The sequence below is a fragment of the Somniosus microcephalus genome, unplaced genomic scaffold (assembly GCF_052327205.1).
Source record: "Somniosus microcephalus isolate GS21.2 unplaced genomic scaffold, FLI_Smic_1.0 scaffold1795, whole genome shotgun sequence".
In the NCBI taxonomy this organism is placed as follows: Eukaryota; Metazoa; Chordata; class Chondrichthyes; order Squaliformes; family Somniosidae; genus Somniosus; species Somniosus microcephalus.
Genome location: NW_028226982.1, coordinates 1 through 20449, shown reverse-complemented (window position 1 = coordinate 20449; position 20449 = coordinate 1). Strand labels below are relative to the sequence as shown.

The 20449-nt window shown below is 46.7% G+C and overlaps 10 non-coding genes across 10 annotated transcripts; all 10 read right to left on the bottom strand.

Annotated features, from left to right (window-relative positions):
• Positions 1 to 1202: 1202 nt before the first annotated feature.
• Positions 1203 to 1284, bottom strand: trnal-uag (transfer RNA leucine (anticodon UAG)). Its single transcript has one exon. It is a non-coding gene; the product is annotated as a tRNA-Leu (tRNA).
• A 1930-nt stretch (positions 1285 to 3214) lies between these two features.
• Positions 3215 to 3296, bottom strand: trnal-uag (transfer RNA leucine (anticodon UAG)). The gene has a single exon. It is a non-coding gene; the product is annotated as a tRNA-Leu (tRNA).
• Positions 3297 to 5226: 1930 nt separating this feature from the next.
• On the bottom strand, positions 5227 to 5308 carry trnal-uag (transfer RNA leucine (anticodon UAG)). The gene has a single exon. It is a non-coding gene; the product is annotated as a tRNA-Leu (tRNA).
• Positions 5309 to 7238: 1930 nt separating this feature from the next.
• Positions 7239 to 7320, bottom strand: trnal-uag (transfer RNA leucine (anticodon UAG)). The gene has a single exon. It is a non-coding gene; the product is annotated as a tRNA-Leu (tRNA).
• A 1956-nt stretch (positions 7321 to 9276) lies between these two features.
• trnal-uag (transfer RNA leucine (anticodon UAG)) lies at positions 9277 to 9358 on the bottom strand. Its single transcript has one exon. It is a non-coding gene; the product is annotated as a tRNA-Leu (tRNA).
• A 1950-nt stretch (positions 9359 to 11308) lies between these two features.
• trnal-uag (transfer RNA leucine (anticodon UAG)) lies at positions 11309 to 11390 on the bottom strand. Its single transcript has one exon. It is a non-coding gene; the product is annotated as a tRNA-Leu (tRNA).
• A 1948-nt stretch (positions 11391 to 13338) lies between these two features.
• trnal-uag (transfer RNA leucine (anticodon UAG)) lies at positions 13339 to 13420 on the bottom strand. The gene has a single exon. It is a non-coding gene; the product is annotated as a tRNA-Leu (tRNA).
• Positions 13421 to 15368: 1948 nt separating this feature from the next.
• trnal-uag (transfer RNA leucine (anticodon UAG)) lies at positions 15369 to 15450 on the bottom strand. The gene has a single exon. It is a non-coding gene; the product is annotated as a tRNA-Leu (tRNA).
• Positions 15451 to 17398: 1948 nt separating this feature from the next.
• Positions 17399 to 17480, bottom strand: trnal-uag (transfer RNA leucine (anticodon UAG)). Its single transcript has one exon. It is a non-coding gene; the product is annotated as a tRNA-Leu (tRNA).
• Positions 17481 to 19430: 1950 nt separating this feature from the next.
• On the bottom strand, positions 19431 to 19512 carry trnal-uag (transfer RNA leucine (anticodon UAG)). Its single transcript has one exon. It is a non-coding gene; the product is annotated as a tRNA-Leu (tRNA).
• Between the last annotated feature and the right edge of the window lie 937 nt (positions 19513 to 20449).

Sequence of the window (20449 nt, the reverse complement as noted above, 5' to 3'; positions counted from 1 at the left end):
GACAGACCGAATAACACGAAGCAGAGACAGAGACTGAGGGAAAACCGAGACTGCGAGAGAAACAGAGAGGGAGGTAGACAGACAGGGAAACGGAGACTGAGATGAAGAGAGAGACATGCATGAAGGTGCGTTCTGCTGTGTAAACAAATTCCCTGTAGTGTAAAAATGTTCCCTGTTATATAAAATTGTTCCCACTTGTGTAAAGATGGTCGCTGTTGTGTACATATTCTCCCTGTCTTTTTAGAGGTTTTTTGTGCTTTGTAAAGATGTCCGCTATTGAGTAATGTGTTTCCTGTTGTGTGAAGGTACTCCGTGTTGTGTAACGGTGTACGTTTTGTGTGGAGGTATTCCCTGTAGTGTAAAGGCCAAGAGCATCATCTGGTGCTGGCGACGCGGCGCTGCAGGAATGCTTTGAGAGAAAGGGGAAGGCCAAGGCTGCTGCAACTTTGCAGCATTTGCAGCTTCTGTTGGTGCGAATAAAGTGTTTTGAAAGTTGTGTTGCAGGTTCTTGTGTTTATTGCAAGAAGGAAGTTGCTGTAAGTAAAGCATAAAGTGTGATAAAAAACCTAACGCATTGAGCCTGAAATTTTGCATAATTCTAAGAGGAGAGAACAATAGGAATAATGTGCCCTCCTAATCACATCTTCCTCAGACTATTGCTATGAAAAACACATCTGACTCTCATCCTGAAGTCAGGGTCCAGATCCCCTCCCCCACACTTTTCTTTTGCAGAATGCATCTTCTCTTAACCATGTCTTAATGTAACTTTCGCTGTCTGGATAGGTTAGAATGAAAAAAAGATACTCGTGTTAAATTAATCGGATTGCAGCACACGAGTGAATGGGAGGTGCTGTTCAACCGGTAAGTTTGGAAGGGCGAACGGGGAAACGACGGAGAGATGGTGGGTGCGAGAGTGACAGCAATGGGGGAGCACGGTCCATAGATTGCAAGAAATGGAAGAAAGAAAAATGTAAAAGTGGTGCATATCTGAATAAGTGAGAGGCAGCAGGTGTGCAGACGAGTGAGTGAACGGTGTTTGTACTGTTCGGTGCGGGGTTCAGGCCAATTGTGGACCAGTGGAAATTCTGCGAATCGGATCTGCCTGCATGTAGCAACTGAAGGAAAAGGTGACACAAAACCGGCATGCCTGCCCGGTTTACTGCTGTTGGTGAAGCGACGAAATTTAGAAATGTCGCAATATCTGGCAGCGGTGGGATTCGAACCCACGCCCCCGAAGAGACTGGAGCCTAAATCCAGCGCCTTAGACCGCTCGGCCACGCTACCACATCCAGCCATTACACAATCTGAAACTAGTACCTGGTGATTGAAATGTGGCATGGTCTTGTAAATATCAGGGGAAACAAAAGGAAATTAAATTCGTGGACGGCAAACTCACTTCTGATGCAACCCAGTAGATCAGAAGAAGCTACGTGTTCACAGGGCAACTCTAATAAATAGACGTTTGCTGGAACACAACCATTGTAAATTTCATTCATAATTTATCCCTGTTGTGTATTGCAAGCAGGAAGTTGGTGTAAGTAAAGTGTGATATAAATAAGTGCGTTTGATTGTTGCTAGCAATAGAGGATTTTATTGCTGGTGTAAATAAGAATGCGACTAGCAGAGAATGGTTTCGATCCATCGACCTCTGGGTTATGGGCCCAGCACGCTTCCGCTGCGCCACTCTGCTTTCGGCTGGTGTGGGATCCCGGCTGGTGCTTAGGTTCTGATGCCTCACAGGCCTGTGTGTTAGCGAGACGAATGTCAGCATCCAAGCTGTGTTGAAAACTATAGCATGGCCCTCAAACCACCCAGAGACCCGGACCCCGCAGCACCCGTGTTTGCAGGCTCACTTGGCTGCACAATGTCACAAGGACACTCAGTATTACACCACCGACAATGGGACGGACACAAAAGGACACAGAAAAAAACGGAGAGGGTCTTTCTGGCCATACAAAGGGAGGGACAGAGAAAGACACTGCGGAAACCAAAGAGAGAGAGACAGACAGACAGACAGACCGAATAACACGAAGCAGAGACAGAGACTGAGGGAAAACCGAGACTGCGAGAGAAACAGAGAGGGAGGTAGACAGACAGGGAAACGGAGACTGAGATGAAGAGAGAGACATGCATGAAGGTGCGTTCTGCTGTGTAAACAAATTCCCTGTAGTGTAAAAATGTTCCCTGTTATATAAAATTGTTCCCACTTGTGTAAAGATGGTCGCTGTTGTGTACATATTCTCCCTGTCTTTTTAGAGGTTTTTTGTGCTTTGTAAAGATGTCCGCTATTGAGTAATGTGTTTCCTGTTGTGTGAAGGTACTCCGTGTTGTGTAACGGTGTACGTTTTGTGTGGAGGTATTCCCTGTAGTGTAAAGGCCAAGAGCATCATCTGGTGCTGGCGACGCGGCGCTGCAGGAATGCTTTGAGAGAAAGGGGAAGGCCAAGGCTGCTGCAACTTTGCAGCATTTGCAGCTTCTGTTGGTGCGAATAAAGTGTTTTGAAAGTTGTGTTGCAGGTTCTTGTGTTTATTGCAAGAAGGAAGTTGCTGTAAGTAAAGCATAAAGTGTGATAAAAAACCTAACGCATTGAGCCTGAAATTTTGCATAATTCTAAGAGGAGAGAACAATAGGAATAATGTGCCCTCCTAATCACATCTTCCTCAGACTATTGCTATGAAAAACACATCTGACTCTCATCCTGAAGTCAGGGTCCAGATCCCCTCCCCCACACTTTTCTTTTGCAGAATGCATCTTCTCTTAACCATGTCTTAATGTAACTTTCGCTGTCTGGATAGGTTAGAATGAAAAAAAGATACTCGTGTTAAATTAATCGGATTGCAGCACACGAGTGAATGGGAGGTGCTGTTCAACCGGTAAGTTTGGAAGGGCGAACGGGGAAACGACGGAGAGATGGTGGGTGCGAGAGTGACAGCAATGGGGGAGCACGGTCCATAGATTGCAAGAAATGGAAGAAAGAAAAATGTAAAAGTGGTGCATATCTGAATAAGTGAGAGGCAGCAGGTGTGCAGACGAGTGAGTGAACGGTGTTTGTACTGTTCGGTGCGGGGTTCAGGCCAATTGTGGACCAGTGGAAATTCTGCGAATCGGATCTGCCTGCATGTAGCAACTGAAGGAAAAGGTGACACAAAACCGGCATGCCTGCCCGGTTTACTGCTGTTGGTGAAGCGACGAAATTTAGAAATGTCGCAATATCTGGCAGCGGTGGGATTCGAACCCACGCCCCCGAAGAGACTGGAGCCTAAATCCAGCGCCTTAGACCGCTCGGCCACGCTACCACATCCAGCCATTACACAATCTGAAACTAGTACCTGGTGATTGAAATGTGGCATGGTCTTGTAAATATCAGGGGAAACAAAAGGAAATTAAATTCGTGGACGGCAAACTCACTTCTGATGCAACCCAGTAGATCAGAAGAAGCTACGTGTTCACAGGGCAACTCTAATAAATAGACGTTTGCTGGAACACAACCATTGTAAATTTCATTCATAATTTATCCCTGTTGTGTATTGCAAGCAGGAAGTTGGTGTAAGTAAAGTGTGATATAAATAAGTGCGTTTGATTGTTGCTAGCAATAGAGGATTTTATTGCTGGTGTAAATAAGAATGCGACTAGCAGAGAATGGTTTCGATCCATCGACCTCTGGGTTATGGGCCCAGCACGCTTCCGCTGCGCCACTCTGCTTTCGGCTGGTGTGGGATCCCGGCTGGTGCTTAGGTTCTGATGCCTCACAGGCCTGTGTGTTAGCGAGACGAATGTCAGCATCCAAGCTGTGTTGAAAACTATAGCATGGCCCTCAAACCACCCAGAGACCCGGACCCCGCAGCACCCGTGTTTGCAGGCTCACTTGGCTGCACAATGTCACAAGGACACTCAGTATTACACCACCGACAATGGGACGGACACAAAAGGACACAGAAAAAAACGGAGAGGGTCTTTCTGGCCATACAAAGGGAGGGACAGAGAAAGACACTGCGGAAACCAAAGAGAGAGAGACAGACAGACAGACAGACCGAATAACACGAAGCAGAGACAGAGACTGAGGGAAAACCGAGACTGCGAGAGAAACAGAGAGGGAGGTAGACAGACAGGGAAACGGAGACTGAGATGAAGAGAGAGACATGCATGAAGGTGCGTTCTGCTGTGTAAACAAATTCCCTGTAGTGTAAAAATGTTCCCTGTTATATAAAATTGTTCCCACTTGTGTAAAGATGGTCGCTGTTGTGTACATATTCTCCCTGTCTTTTTAGAGGTTTTTTGTGCTTTGTAAAGATGTCCGCTATTGAGTAATGTGTTTCCTGTTGTGTGAAGGTACTCCGTGTTGTGTAACGGTGTACGTTTTGTGTGGAGGTATTCCCTGTAGTGTAAAGGCCAAGAGCATCATCTGGTGCTGGCGACGCGGCGCTGCAGGAATGCTTTGAGAGAAAGGGGAAGGCCAAGGCTGCTGCAACTTTGCAGCATTTGCAGCTTCTGTTGGTGCGAATAAAGTGTTTTGAAAGTTGTGTTGCAGGTTCTTGTGTTTATTGCAAGAAGGAAGTTGCTGTAAGTAAAGCATAAAGTGTGATAAAAAACCTAACGCATTGAGCCTGAAATTTTGCATAATTCTAAGAGGAGAGAACAATAGGAATAATGTGCCCTCCTAATCACATCTTCCTCAGACTATTGCTATGAAAAACACATCTGACTCTCATCCTGAAGTCAGGGTCCAGATCCCCTCCCCCACACTTTTCTTTTGCAGAATGCATCTTCTCTTAACCATGTCTTAATGTAACTTTCGCTGTCTGGATAGGTTAGAATGAAAAAAAGATACTCGTGTTAAATTAATCGGATTGCAGCACACGAGTGAATGGGAGGTGCTGTTCAACCGGTAAGTTTGGAAGGGCGAACGGGGAAACGACGGAGAGATGGTGGGTGCGAGAGTGACAGCAATGGGGGAGCACGGTCCATAGATTGCAAGAAATGGAAGAAAGAAAAATGTAAAAGTGGTGCATATCTGAATAAGTGAGAGGCAGCAGGTGTGCAGACGAGTGAGTGAACGGTGTTTGTACTGTTCGGTGCGGGGTTCAGGCCAATTGTGGACCAGTGGAAATTCTGCGAATCGGATCTGCCTGCATGTAGCAACTGAAGGAAAAGGTGACACAAAACCGGCATGCCTGCCCGGTTTACTGCTGTTGGTGAAGCGACGAAATTTAGAAATGTCGCAATATCTGGCAGCGGTGGGATTCGAACCCACGCCCCCGAAGAGACTGGAGCCTAAATCCAGCGCCTTAGACCGCTCGGCCACGCTACCACATCCAGCCATTACACAATCTGAAACTAGTACCTGGTGATTGAAATGTGGCATGGTCTTGTAAATATCAGGGGAAACAAAAGGAAATTAAATTCGTGGACGGCAAACTCACTTCTGATGCAACCCAGTAGATCAGAAGAAGCTACGTGTTCACAGGGCAACTCTAATAAATAGACGTTTGCTGGAACACAACCATTGTAAATTTCATTCATAATTTATCCCTGTTGTGTATTGCAAGCAGGAAGTTGGTGTAAGTAAAGTGTGATATAAATAAGTGCGTTTGATTGTTGCTAGCAATAGAGGATTTTATTGCTGGTGTAAATAAGAATGCGACTAGCAGAGAATGGTTTCGATCCATCGACCTCTGGGTTATGGGCCCAGCACGCTTCCGCTGCGCCACTCTGCTTTCGGCTGGTGTGGGATCCCGGCTGGTGCTTAGGTTCTGATGCCTCACAGGCCTGTGTGTTAGCGAGACGAATGTCAGCATCCAAGCTGTGTTGAAAACTATAGCATGGCCCTCAAACCACCCAGAGACCCGGACCCCGCAGCACCCGTGTTTGCAGGCTCACTTGGCTGCACAATGTCACAAGGACACTCAGTATTACACCACCGACAATGGGACGGACACAAAAGGACACAGAAAAAAACGGAGAGGGTCTTTCTGGCCATACAAAGGGAGGGACAGAGAAAGACACTGCGGAAACCAAAGAGAGAGAGACAGACAGACAGACAGACCGAATAACACGAAGCAGAGACAGAGACTGAGGGAAAACCGAGACTGCGAGAGAAACAGAGAGGGAGGTAGACAGACAGGGAAACGGAGACTGAGATGAAGAGAGAGACATGCATGAAGGTGCGTTCTGCTGTGTAAACAAATTCCCTGTAGTGTAAAAATGTTCCCTGTTATATAAAATTGTTCCCACTTGTGTAAAGATGGTCGCTGTTGTGTACATATTCTCCCTGTCTTTTTAGAGGTTTTTTGTGCTTTGTAAAGATGTCCGCTATTGAGTAATGTGTTTCCTGTTGTGTGAAGGTACTCCGTGTTGTGTAACGGTGTACGTTTTGTGTGGAGGTATTCCCTGTAGTGTAAAGGCCAAGAGCATCATCTGGTGCTGGCGACGCGGCGCTGCAGGAATGCTTTGAGAGAAAGGGGAAGGCCAAGGCTGCTGCAACTTTGCAGCATTTGCAGCTTCTGTTGGTGCGAATAAAGTGTTTTGAAAGTTGTGTTGCAGGTTCTTGTGTTTATTGCAAGAAGGAAGTTGCTGTAAGTAAAGCATAAAGTGTGATAAAAAACCTAACGCATTGAGCCTGAAATTTTGCATAATTCTAAGAGGAGAGAACAATAGGAATAATGTGCCCTCCTAATCACATCTTCCTCAGACTATTGCTATGAAAAACACATCTGACTCTCATCCTGAAGTCAGGGTCCAGATCCCCTCCCCCACACTTTTCTTTTGCAGAATGCATCTTCTCTTAACCATGTCTTAATGTAACTTTCGCTGTCTGGATAGGTTAGAATGAAAAAAAGATACTCGTGTTAAATTAATCGGATTGCAGCACACGAGTGAATGGGAGGTGCTGTTCAACCGGTAAGTTTGGAAGGGCGAACGGGGAAACGACGGAGAGATGGTGGGTGCGAGAGTGACAGCAATGGGGGAGCACGGTCCATAGATTGCAAGAAATGGAAGAAAGAAAAATGTAAAAGTGGTGCATATCTGAATAAGTGAGAGGCAGCAGGTGTGCAGACGAGTGAGTGAACGGTGTTTGTACTGTTCGGTGCGGGGTTCAGGCCAATTGTGGACCAGTGGAAATTCTGCGAATCGGATCTGCCTGCATGTAGCAACTGAAGGAAAAGGTGACACAAAACCGGCATGCCTGCCCGGTTTACTGCTGTTGGTGAAGCGACGAAATTTAGAAATGTCGCAATATCTGGCAGCGGTGGGATTCGAACCCACGCCCCCGAAGAGACTGGAGCCTAAATCCAGCGCCTTAGACCGCTCGGCCACGCTACCACATCCAGCCCTTACACAATCTGAAACTAGTACCTGGTGATTGAAATGTGGCATGGTCTTGTAAATATCAGGGGAAACAAAAGGAAATTAAATTCGTGGACGGCAAACTCACTTCTGATGCAACCCAGTAGATCAGAAGAAGCTACGTGTTCACAGGGCAACTCTAATAAATAGACGTTTGCTGGAACACAACCATTGTAAATTTCATTCATAATTTATCCCTGTTGTGTATTGCAAGCAGGAAGTTGGTGTAAGTAAAGTGTGATATAAATAAGTGCGTTTGATTGTTGCTAGCAATAGAGGATTTTATTGCTGGTGTAAATAAGAATGCGACTAGCAGAGAATGGTTTCGATCCATCGACCTCTGGGTTATGGGCCCAGCACGCTTCCGCTGCGCCACTCTGCTTTCGGCTGGTGTGGGATCCCGGCTGGTGCTTAGGTTCTGATGCCTCACAGGCCTGTGTGTTAGCGAGACGAATGTCAGCATCCAAGCTGTGTTGAAAACTATAGCATGGCCCTCAAACCACCCAGAGACCCGGACCCCGCAGCACCCGTGTTTGCAGGCTCACTTGGCTGCACAATGTCACAAGGACACTCAGTATTACACCACCGACAATGGGACGGACACAAAAGGACACAGAAAAAAACGGAGAGGGTCTTTCTGGCCATACAAAGGGAGGGACAGAGAAAGACACTGCGGAAACCAAAGAGAGAGAGACAGACAGACAGACAGACCGAATAACACGAAGCAGAGACAGAGACTGAGGGAAAACCGAGACTGCGAGAGAAACAGAGAGGGAGGTAGACAGACAGGGAAACGGAGACTGAGATGAAGAGAGAGACATGCATGAAGGTGCGTTCTGCTGTGTAAACAAATTCCCTGTAGTGTAAAAATGTTCCCTGTTATATAAAATTGTTCCCACTTGTGTAAAGATGGTCGCTGTTGTGTACATATTCTCCCTGTCTTTTTAGAGGTTTTTTGTGCTTTGTAAAGATGTCCGCTATTGAGTAATGTGTTTCCTGTTGTGTGAAGGTACTCCGTGTTGTGTAACGGTGTACGTTTTGTGTGGAGGTATTCCCTGTAGTGTAAAGGCCAAGAGCATCATCTGGTGCTGGCGACGCGGCGCTGCAGGAATGCTTTGAGAGAAAGGGGAAGGCCAAGGCTGCTGCAACTTTGCAGCATTTGCAGCTTCTGTTGGTGCGAATAAAGTGTTTTGAAAGTTGTGTTGCAGGTTCTTGTGTTTATTGCAAGAAGGAAGTTGCTGTAAGTAAAGCATAAAGTGTGATAAAAAACCTAACGCATTGAGCCTGAAATTTTGCATAATTCTAAGAGGAGAGAACAATAGGAATAATGTGCCCTCCTAATCACATCTTCCTCAGACTATTGCTATGAAAAACACATCTGACTCTCATCCTGAAGTCAGGGTCCAGATCCCCTCCCCCACACTTTTCTTTTGCAGAATGCATCTTCTCTTAACCATGTCTTAATGTAACTTTCGCTGTCTGGATAGGTTAGAATGAAAAAAAGATACTCGTGTTAAATTAATCGGATTGCAGCACACGAGTGAATGGGAGGTGCTGTTCAACCGGTAAGTTTGGAAGGGCGAACGGGGAAACGACGGAGAGATGGTGGGTGCGAGAGTGACAGCAATGGGGGAGCACGGTCCATAGATTGCAAGAAATGGAAGAAAGAAAAATGTAAAAGTGGTGCATATCTGAATAAGTGAGAGGCAGCAGATGCGCAGACGAGTGAGTGAACGGCCTGAATTCAGTTGGCTGGGTGACGGTGTTTGTCCTGTTCGGTGCGGGGTTCAGGCCAATTGTGGACCAGTGGAAATTCTGTGAATCGGATCTGCCTGTATGTAGCAACTGAAGGAAAAGGTGACACAAAACCGTCATGCCTGCCCGTTTTACTGCTGTTGGTGAAGCGACGAAATTTAGGAATGTCGCAATATCTGGCAGCGGTGGGATTCGAACCCACGTCCCCGAAGAGACTGGAGCCTAAATCCAGCGCCTTAGACCGCTCGGCCACGCTACCACATTCAGCCGTTACGCAATCTGAAACTAGTACCTGGCGATTGAAATGTGGCACGGTCTTGTAAATACCAGGGGAAACAAAAGGAAATTAAATTCGTGGACGGCAAACTCACTTCTGATGCAACCCAGTAGATCAGAAGAAGCTACGTGTTCACAGGGCAACTCTAATAAATAGACGTTTGCTGGAACACAACCATTGTAAATTTCATTCATAATTTATCCCTGTTGTTTATTGCAAGCAGGAAGTTGGTGTAAGTAAAGTGTGATAAAAATAAGTGCGTTTGATTGTTGCTAGCAATAGAGGATTTTATTGCTGCTGTAAATAAGAATGCGACTAGCAGAGGATGGTTTCGATCCATCGACCTCTGGGTTATGGGCCCAGCACGCTTCCGCTGCGCCACTCTGCTTTCGGCTGGTGGGGGATCCCGGCTGGTGCTTAGGTTCCGATGCCTCACAGGCCTGTGTGTTAGCGAGACGAATGTCAGCATCCAGGCTGTGTTGAAAACTATAGCATGGCCCTCAAACCACCCAGAGACCCGGACCCCGCAGCACCCATGTTTGCAGGCTCACTTGGCTGCACAATGTCACAAGGACACTCAGTATTACACCACCGACAATGGGACGGACACAAAAGGACACAGAAAAAACCGGAGAGGGTCTTTCTGGCCATACAAAGGGAGGGACAGAGAAAGACACTGCGGAAACCAAAGAGAGAGAGACAGACAGACAGACAGACCGAATAACACGAAGCAGAGACTGAGGGAATACCGAGACTGCGAGAGAAACAGAGAGGGAGGTAGACAGACAGGGAAACGGAGACTGAGATGAAGAGAGAGACATGCATGAAGGTGCGTTCTGCTGTGTAAACAAATTCCCTGTAGTGTAAAAATGTTCCCTGTTATATAAAATTGTTCCCACTTGTGTAAAGATGGTCGCTGTTGTGTACATATTCTCCCTGTCTTTTTAGAGGTTTTTTGTGCTTTGTAAAGATGTCCGCTATTGAGTAATGTGTTTCCTGTTGTGTGAAGGTACTCCGTGTTGTGTAACGGTGTACGTTTTGTGTGGAGGTATTCCCTGTAGTGTAAAGGCCAAGAGCATCATCTGGTGCTGGCGACGCGGCGCTGCAGGAATGCTTTGAGAGAAAGGGGAAGGCCAAGGCTGCTGCAACTTTGCAGCATTTGCAGCTTCTGTTGGTGCGAATAAAGTGTTTTGAAAGTTGTGTTGCAGGTTCTTGTGTTTATTGCAAGAAGGAAGTTGCTGTAAGTAAAGCATAAAGTGTGATAAAAAACCTAACGCATTGAGCCTGAAATTTTGCATAATTCTAAGAGGAGAGAACAATAGGAATAATGTGCCCTCCTAATCACAGCTTCCTCAGACTATTGCTATGAAAAACACATCTGACTCTCATCCTGAAGTCAGGGTCCAGATCCCCTCCCCCACACCTTTCTTTTGCAGAATGCATCTTCTCTTAACCATGTCTTAATGTAACTTCCGCTGTCTGGATAGGTTAGAATGAAAAAAAGATACTCGTGTTAAATTAATCGGATTGCAGCACACGAGTGAATGGGAGGTGCTGTTCAACCGGCAAGTTTGGAAGGGCGAACGGGGAAACGACGGAGAGATGGTGGGTGCGAGAGTGACAGCAATGGGGGAGCACGGTCGATAGATTGCAAGAAATGGAAGAAAGAAAAATGTAAAAGTGGTGCATATCTGAATAAGTGAGAGGCAGCAGATGTGCAGACGAGTGAGTGAACGGCCTGAATTCAGTTGGCTGGGTGACGGTGTTTGTCCTGTTCGGTGCGGGGTTCAGGCCAATTGTGGACCAGTGGAAATTCTGTGAATCGGATCTGCCTGTATGTAGCAACTGAAGGAAAAGGTGACACAAAACCGTCATGCCTGCCCGTTTTACTGCTGTTGGTGAAGCGACGAAATTTAGGAATGTCGCAATATCTGGCAGCGGTGGGATTCGAACCCACGCCCCCGAAGAGACTGGAGCCTAAATCCAGCGCCTTAGACCGCTCGGCCACGCTACCACATCCAGCCGTTACGCAATCTGAAACTAGTACCTGGCGATTGAAATGTGGCACGGTCTTGTAAATACCAGGGGAAACAAAAGGAAATTAAATTCGTGGACGGCAAACTCACTTCTGATGCAACCCAGTAGATCAGAAGAAGCTACGTGTTCACAGGGCAACTCTAATAAATAGACGTTTGCTGGAACACAACCATTGTAAATTTCATTCATAATTTATCCCTGTTGTTTATTGCAAGCAGGAAGTTGGTGTAAGTAAAGTGTGATAAAAATAAGTGCGTTTGATTGTTGCTAGCAATAGAGGATTTTATTGCTGCTGTAAATAAGAATGCGACTAGCAGAGGATGGTTTCGATCCATCGACCTCTGGGTTATGGGCCCAGCACGCTTCCGCTGCGCCACTCTGCTTTCGGCTGGTGGGGGATCCCGGCTGGTGCTTAGGTTCCGATGCCTCACAGGCCTGTGTGTTAGCGAGACGAATGTCAGCATCCAGTGTGTTGAAAACTATAGCATGGCCCTCAAACCACCCAGAGACCCGGACCCCGCAGCACCCATGTTTGCAGGCTCACTTGGCTGCACAATGTCACAAGGACACTCAGTATTACACCACCGACAATGGGACGGACACAAAAGGACACAGAAAAAACCGGAGAGGGTCTTTCTGGCCATACAAAGGGAGGGACAGAGAAAGACACTGCGGAAACCAAAGAGAGAGAGACAGACAGACAGACAGACCGAATAACACGAAGCAGAGACTGAGGGAATACCGAGACTGCGAGAGAAACAGAGAGGGAGGTAGACAGACAGGGAAACGGAGACTGAGATGAAGAGAGAGACATGCATGAAGGTGCGTTCTGCTGTGTAAACAAATTCCCTGTAGTGTAAAAATGTTCCCTGTTATATAAAATTGTTCCCACTTGTGTAAAGATGGTCGCTGTTGTGTACATATTCTCCCTGTCTTTTTAGAGGTTTTTTGTGCTTTGTAAAGATGTCCGCTATTGAGTAATGTGTTTCCTGTTGTGTGAAGGTACTCCGTGTTGTGTAACGGTGTACGTTTTGTGTGGAGGTATTCCCTGTAGTGTAAAGGCCAAGAGCATCATCTGGTGCTGGCGACGCGGCGCTGCAGGAATGCTTTGAGAGAAAGGGGAAGGCCAAGGCTGCTGCAACTTTGCAGCATTTGCAGCTTCTGTTGGTGCGAATAAAGTGTTTTGAAAGTTGTGTTGCAGGTTCTTGTGTTTATTGCAAGAAGGAAGTTGCTGTAAGTAAAGCATAAAGTGTGATAAAAAACCTAACGCATTGAGCCTGAAATTTTGCATAATTCTAAGAGGAGAGAACAATAGGAATAATGTGCCCTCCTAATCACAGCTTCCTCAGACTATTGCTATGAAAAACACATCTGACTCTCATCCTGAAGTCAGGGTCCAGATCCCCTCCCCCACACCTTTCTTTTGCAGAATGCATCTTCTCTTAACCATGTCTTAATGTAACTTCCGCTGTCTGGATAGGTTAGAATGAAAAAAAGATACTCGTGTTAAATTAATCGGATTGCAGCACACGAGTGAATGGGAGGTGCTGTTCAACCGGCAAGTTTGGAAGGGCGAACGGGGAAACGACGGAGAGATGGTGGGTGCGAGAGTGACAGCAATGGGGGAGCACGGTCGATAGATTGCAAGAAATGGAAGAAAGAAAAATGTAAAAGTGGTGCATATCTGAATAAGTGAGAGGCAGCAGATGTGCAGACGAGTGAGTGAACGGCCTGAATTCAGTTGGCTGGGTGACGGTGTTTGTCCTGTTCGGTGCGGGGTTCAGGCCAATTGTGGACCAGTGGAAATTCTGTGAATCGGATCTGCCTGTATGTAGCAACTGAAGGAAAAGGTGACACAAAACCGTCATGCCTGCCCGTTTTACTGCTGTTGGTGAAGCGACGAAATTTAGGAATGTCGCAATATCTGGCAGCGGTGGGATTCGAACCCACGCCCCCGAAGAGACTGGAGCCTAAATCCAGCGCCTTAGACCGCTCGGCCACGCTACCACATCCAGCCGTTACGCAATCTGAAACTAGTACCTGGCGATTGAAATGTGGCACGGTCTTGTAAATACCAGGGGAAACAAAAGGAAATTAAATTCGTGGACGGCAAACTCACTTCTGATGCAACCCAGTAGATCAGAAGAAGCTACGTGTTCACAGGGCAACTCTAATAAATAGACGTTTGCTGGAACACAACCATTGTAAATTTCATTCATAATTTATCCCTGTTGTTTATTGCAAGCAGGAAGTTGGTGTAAGTAAAGTGTGATAAAAATAAGTGCGTTTGATTGTTGCTAGCAATAGAGGATTTTATTGCTGCTGTAAATAAGAATGCGACTAGCAGAGGATGGTTTCGATCCATCGACCTCTGGGTTATGGGCCCAGCACGCTTCCGCTGCGCCACTCTGCTTTCGGCTGGTGGGGGATCCCGGCTGGTGCTTAGGTTCCGATGCCTCACAGGCCTGTGTGTTAGCGAGACGAATGTCAGCATCCAGTGTGTTGAAAACTATAGCATGGCCCTCAAACCACCCAGAGACCCGGACCCCGCAGCACCCATGTTTGCAGGCTCACTTGGCTGCACAATGTCACAAGGACACTCAGTATTACACCACCGACAATGGGACGGACACAAAAGGACACAGAAAAAACCGGAGAGGGTCTTTCTGGCCATACAAAGGGAGGGACAGAGAAAGACACTGCGGAAACCAAAGAGAGAGAGACAGACAGACAGACAGACCGAATAACACGAAGCAGAGACTGAGGGAATACCGAGACTGCGAGAGAAACAGAGAGGGAGGTAGACAGACAGGGAAACGGAGACTGAGATGAAGAGAGAGACATGCATGAAGGTGCGTTCTGCTGTGTAAACAAATTCCCTGTAGTGTAAAAATGTTCCCTGTTATATAAAATTGTTCCCACTTGTGTAAAGATGGTCGCTGTTGTGTACATATTCTCCCTGTCTTTTTAGAGGTTTTTTGTGCTTTGTAAAGATGTCCGCTATTGAGTAATGTGTTTCCTGTTGTGTGAAGGTACTCCGTGTTGTGTAACGGTGTACGTTTTGTGTGGAGGTATTCCCTGTAGTGTAAAGGCCAAGAGCATCATCTGGTGCTGGCGACGCGGCGCTGCAGGAATGCTTTGAGAGAAAGGGGAAGGCCAAGGCTGCTGCAACTTTGCAGCATTTGCAGCTTCTGTTGGTGCGAATAAAGTGTTTTGAAAGTTGTGTTGCAGGTTCTTGTGTTTATTGCAAGAAGGAAGTTGCTGTAAGTAAAGCATAAAGTGTGATAAAAAACCTAACGCATTGAGCCTGAAATTTTGCATAATTCTAAGAGGAGAGAACAATAGGAATAATGTGCCCTCCTAATCACATCTTCCTCAGACTAATGCTATGAAAAACACATCTGACTCTCATCCTGAAGTCAGGGTCCAGATCCCCTCCCCCACACCTTTCTTTTGCAGAATGCATCTTCTCTTAACCATGTCTTAATGTAACTTTCGCTGTCTGGATAGGTTAGAATGAAAAAAAGATACTCGTGTTAAATTAATCGGATTGCAGCACACGAGTGAATGGGAGGTGCTGTTCAACCGGCAAGTTTGGAAGGGCGAACGGGGAAACGACGGAGAGATGGTGGGTGCGAGAGTGACAGCAATGGGGGAGCACGGTCGATAGATTGCAAGAAATGGAAGAAAGAAAAATGTAAAAGTGGTGCATATCTGAATAAGTGAGAGGCAGCAGATGTGCAGACGAGTGAGTGAACGGCCTGAATTCAGTTGGCTGGGTGACGGTGTTTGTCCTGTTCGGTGCGGGGTTCAGGCCAATTGTGGACCAGTGGAAATTCTGTGAATCGGATCTGCCTGTATGTAGCAACTGAAGGAAAAGGTGACACAAAACCGTCATGCCTGCCCGTTTTACTGCTGTTGGTGAAGCGACGAAATTTAGGAATGTCGCAATATCTGGCAGCGGTGGGATTCGAACCCACGCCCCCGAAGAGACTGGAGCCTAAATCCAGCGCCTTAGACCGCTCGGCCACGCTACCACATCCAGCCGTTACGCAATCTGAAACTAGTACCTGGCGATTGAAATGTGGCACGGTCTTGTAAATACCAGGGGAAACAAAAGGAAATTAAATTCGTGGACGGCAAACTCACTTCTGATGCAACCCAGTAGATCAGAAGAAGCTACGTGTTCACAGGGCAACTCTAATAAATAGACGTTTGCTGGAACACAACCATTGTAAATTTCATTCATAATTTATCCCTGTTGTTTATTGCAAGCAGGAAGTTGGTGTAAGTAAAGTGTGATAAAAATAAGTGCGTTTGATTGTTGCTAGCAATAGAGGATTTTATTGCTGCTGTAAATAAGAATGCGACTAGCAGAGGATGGTTTCGATCCATCGACCTCTGGGTTATGGGCCCAGCACGCTTCCGCTGCGCCACTCTGCTTTCGGCTGGTGGGGGATCCCGGCTGGTGCTTAGGTTCCGATGCCTCACAGGCCTGTGTGTTAGCGAGACGAATGTCAGCATCCAGTGTGTTGAAAACTATAGCATGGCCCTCAAACCACCCAGAGACCCGGACCCCGCAGCACCCATGTTTGCAGGCTCACTTGGCTGCACAATGTCACAAGGACACTCAGTATTACACCACCGACAATGGGACGGACACAAAAGGACACAGAAAAAACCGGAGAGGGTCTTTCTGGCCATACAAAGGGAGGGACAGAGAAAGACACTGCGGAAACCAAAGAGAGAGAGACAGACAGACAGACAGACCGAATAACACGAAGCAGAGACTGAGGGAATACCGAGACTGCGAGAGAAACAGAGAGGGAGGTAGACAGACAGGGAAACGGAGACTGAGATGAAGAGAGAGACATGCATGAAGGTGCGTTCTGCTGTGTAAACAAATTCCCTGTAGTGTAAAAATGTTCCCTGTTATATAAAATTGTTCCCACTTGTGTAAAGATGGTCGCTGTTGTGTACATATTCTCCCTGTCTTTTTAGAGGTTTTTTGTGCTTTGTAAAGATGTCCGCTATTGAGTAATGTGTTTCCTGTTGTGTGAAGGTACTCCGTGTTGTGTAACGGTGTACGTTTTGTGTGGAGGTATTCCCTGTAGTGTAAAGGCCAAGAGCATCATCTGGTGCTGGCGACGCGGCGCTGCAGGAATGCTTTGAGAGAAAGGGGAAGGCCAAGGCTGCTGCAACTTTGCAGCATTTGCAGCTTCTGTTGGTGCGAATAAAGTGTTTTGAAAGTTGTGTTGCAGGTTCTTGTGTTTATTGCAAGAAGGAAGTTGCTGTAAGTAAAGCATAAAGTGTGATAAAAAACCTAACGCATTGAGCCTGAAATTTTGCATAATTCTAAGAGGAGAGAACAATAGGAATAATGTGCCCTCCTAATCACATCTTCCTCAGACTAATGCTATGAAAAACACATCTGACTCTCATCCTGAAGTCAGGGTCCAGATCCCCTCCCCCACACCTTTCTTTTGCAGAATGCATCTTCTCTTAACCATGTCTTAATGTAACTTTCGCTGTCTGGATAGGTTAGAATGAAAAAAAGATACTCGTGTTAAATTAATCGGATTGCAGCACACGAGTGAATGGGAGGTGCTGTTCAACCGGCAAGTTTGGAAGGGCGAACGGGGAAACGACGGAGAGATGGTGGGTGCGAGAGTGACAGCAATGGGGGAGCACGGTCGATAGATTGCAAGAAATGGAAGAAAGAAAAATGTAAAAGTGGTGCATATCTGAATAAGTGAGAGGCAGCAGATGTGCAGACGAGTGAGTGAACGGCCTGAATTCAGTTGGCTGGGTGACGGTGTTTGTCCTGTTCGGTGCGGGGTTCAGGCCAATTGTGGACCAGTGGAAATTCTGTGAATCGGATCTGCCTGTATGTAGCAACTGAAGGAAAAGGTGACACAAAACCGTCATGCCTGCCCGTTTTACTGCTGTTGGTGAAGCGACGAAATTTAGGAATGTCGCAATATCTGGCAGCGGTGGGATTCGAACCCACGCCCCCGAAGAGACTGGAGCCTAAATCCAGCGCCTTAGACCGCTCGGCCACGCTACCACATCCAGCCGTTACGGAATCTGAAACTAGTACCTGGCGATTGAAATGTGGCATGGTCTTGTAAATACCAGGGGAAACAAAAGGAAATTAAATTCGTGGACGGCAAACTCACTTCTGATGCAACCCAGTAGATCAGAAGAAGCTACGTGTTCACAGGGCAACTCTAATAAATAGACGTTTGCTGGAACACAACCATTGTAAATTTCATTCATAATTTATCCCTGTTGTTTATTGCAAGCAGGAAGTTGGTGTAAGTAAAGTGTGATAAAAATAAGTGCGTTTGATTGTTGCTAGCAATAGAGGATTTTATTGCTGCTGTAAATAAGAATGCGACTAGCAGAGGATGGTTTTGATCCATCGACCTCTGGGTTATGGGCCCAGCACGCTTCCGCTGCGCCACTCTGCTTTCGGCTGGTGGGGGATCCCGGCTGGTGCTTAGGTTCCGATGCCTCACAGGCCTGTGTGTTAGCGAGACGAATGTCAGCATCCAGGCTGTGTTGAAAACTATAGCATGGCCCTCAAACCACCCAGAGACCCGGACCCCGCAGCACCCATGTTTGCAGGCTCACTTGGCTGCACAATGTCACAAGGACACTCAGTATTACACCACCGACAATGGGACGGACACAAAAGGACACAGAAAAAACCGGAGAGGGTCTTTCTGGCCATACAAAGGGAGGGACAGAGAAAGACACTGCGGAAACCAAAGAGAGAGAGACAGACAGACAGACAGACCGAATAACACGAAGCAGAGACTGAGGGAATACCGAGACTGCGAGAGAAACAGAGAGGGAGGTAGACAGACAGGGAAACGGAGACTGAGATGAAGAGAGAGACATGCATGAAGGTGCGTTCTGCTGTGTAAACAAATTCCCTGTAGTGTAAAAATGTTCCCTGTTATATAAAATTGTTCCCACTTGTGTAAAGATGGTCGCTGTTGTGTACATATTCTCCCTGTCTTTTTAGAGGTTTTTTGTGCTTTGTAAAGATGTCCGCTATTGAGTAATGTGTTTCCTGTTGTGTGAAGGTACTCCGTGTTGTGTAACGGTGTACGTTTTGTGTGGAGGTATTCCCTGTAGTGTAAAGGCCAAGAGCATCATCTGGTGCTGGCAACGCGGCGCTGCAGGAATGCTTTGAGAGAAAGGGGAAGGCCAAGGCTGCTGCAACTTTGCAGCATTTGCAGCTTCTGTTGGTGCGAATAAAGTGTTTTGAAAGTTGTGTTGCAGGTTCTTGTGTTTATTGCAAGAAGGAAGTTGCTGTAAGTAAAGCATAAAGTGTGATAAAAAACCTAACGCATTGAGCCTGAAATTTTGCATAATTCTAAGAGGAGAGAACAATAGGAATAATGTGCCCTCCTAATCACATCTTCCTCAGACTAATGCTATGAAAAACACATCTGACTCTCATCCTGAAGTCAGGGTCCAGATCCCCTCCCCCACACCTTTCTTTTGCAGAATGCATCTTCTCTTAACCATGTCTTAATGTAACTTTCGCTGTCTGGATAGGTTAGAATGAAAAAAAGATACTCGTGTTAAATTAATCGGATTGCAGCACACGAGTGAATGGGAGGTGCTGTTCAACCGGCAAGTTTGGAAGGGCGAACGGGGAAACGACGGAGAGATGGTGGGTGCGAGAGTGACAGCAATGGGGGAGCACGGTCGATAGATTGCAAGAAATGGAAGAAAGAAAAATGTAAAAGTGGTGCATATCTGAATAAGTGAGAGGCAGCAGATGTGCAGACGAGTGAGTGAACGGCCTGAATTCAGTTGGCTGGGTGACGGTGTTTGTCCTGTTCGGTGCGGGGTTCAGGCCAATTGTGGACCAGTGGAAATTCTGTGAATCGGATCTGCCTGTATGTAGCAACTGAAGGAAAAGGTGACACAAAACCGGCATGCCTGCCCGGTTTACTGCTGTTGGTGAAGCGACGAAATTCAGGAATGTCGCAATATCTGGCAGCGGTGGGATTCGAACCCACGCCCCCGAAGAGATTGGAGCCTAAATCCAGCGCCTTAGACCGCTCGGCCACGCTACCACATCCAGCCGTTACGGAATCTGAAACTAGTACCTGGCGATTGAAATGTGGCATGGTCTTGTAAATACCAGGGGAAACAAAAGGAAATTAAATTCGTGGACGGCAAACTCACTTCTGATGCAACCCAGTAGATCAGAAGAAGCTACGTGTTCACAGGGCAACTCTAATAAATAGACGTTTGCTGGAACACAACCATTGTAAATTTCATTCATAATTTATCCCTGTTGTTTATTGCAAGCAGGAAGTTGGTGTAAGTAAAGTGTGATAAAAATAAGTGCGTTTGATTGTTGCTAGCAATAGAGGATTTTATTGCTGCTGTAAATAAGAATGCGACTAGCAGAGGATGGTTTCGATCCATCGACCTCTGGGTTATGGGCCCAGCACGCTTCCGCTGCGCCAGTCTGCTTTCGGCTGGTGGGGGATCCCGGCTGGTGCTTAGGTTCCGATGCCTCACAGGCCTGTGTGTTAGCGAGACGAATGTCAGCATCCAGGCTGTGTTGAAAACTATAGCATGGCCCTCAAACCACCCAGAGACCCGGACCCCGCAGCACCCATGTTTGCAGGCTCACTTGGCTGCACAATGTCACAAGGACACTCAGTATTACACCACCGACAATGGGACGGACACAAAAGGACACAGAAAAAACCGGAGAGGGTCTTTCTGGCCATACAAAGGGAGGGACAGAGAAAGACACTGCGGAAACCAAAGAGAGAGAGACAGACAGACAGACAGACCGAATAACACGAAGCAGAGACTGAGGGAATACCGAGACTGCGAGAGAAACAGAGAGGGAGGTAGACAGACAGGGAAACGGAGACTGAGATGAAGAGAGAGACATGCATGAAGGTGCGTTCTGCTGTGTAAACAAATTCCCTGTAGTGTAAAAATGTTCCCTGTTATATAAAATTGTTCCCACTTGTGTAAAGATGGTCGCTG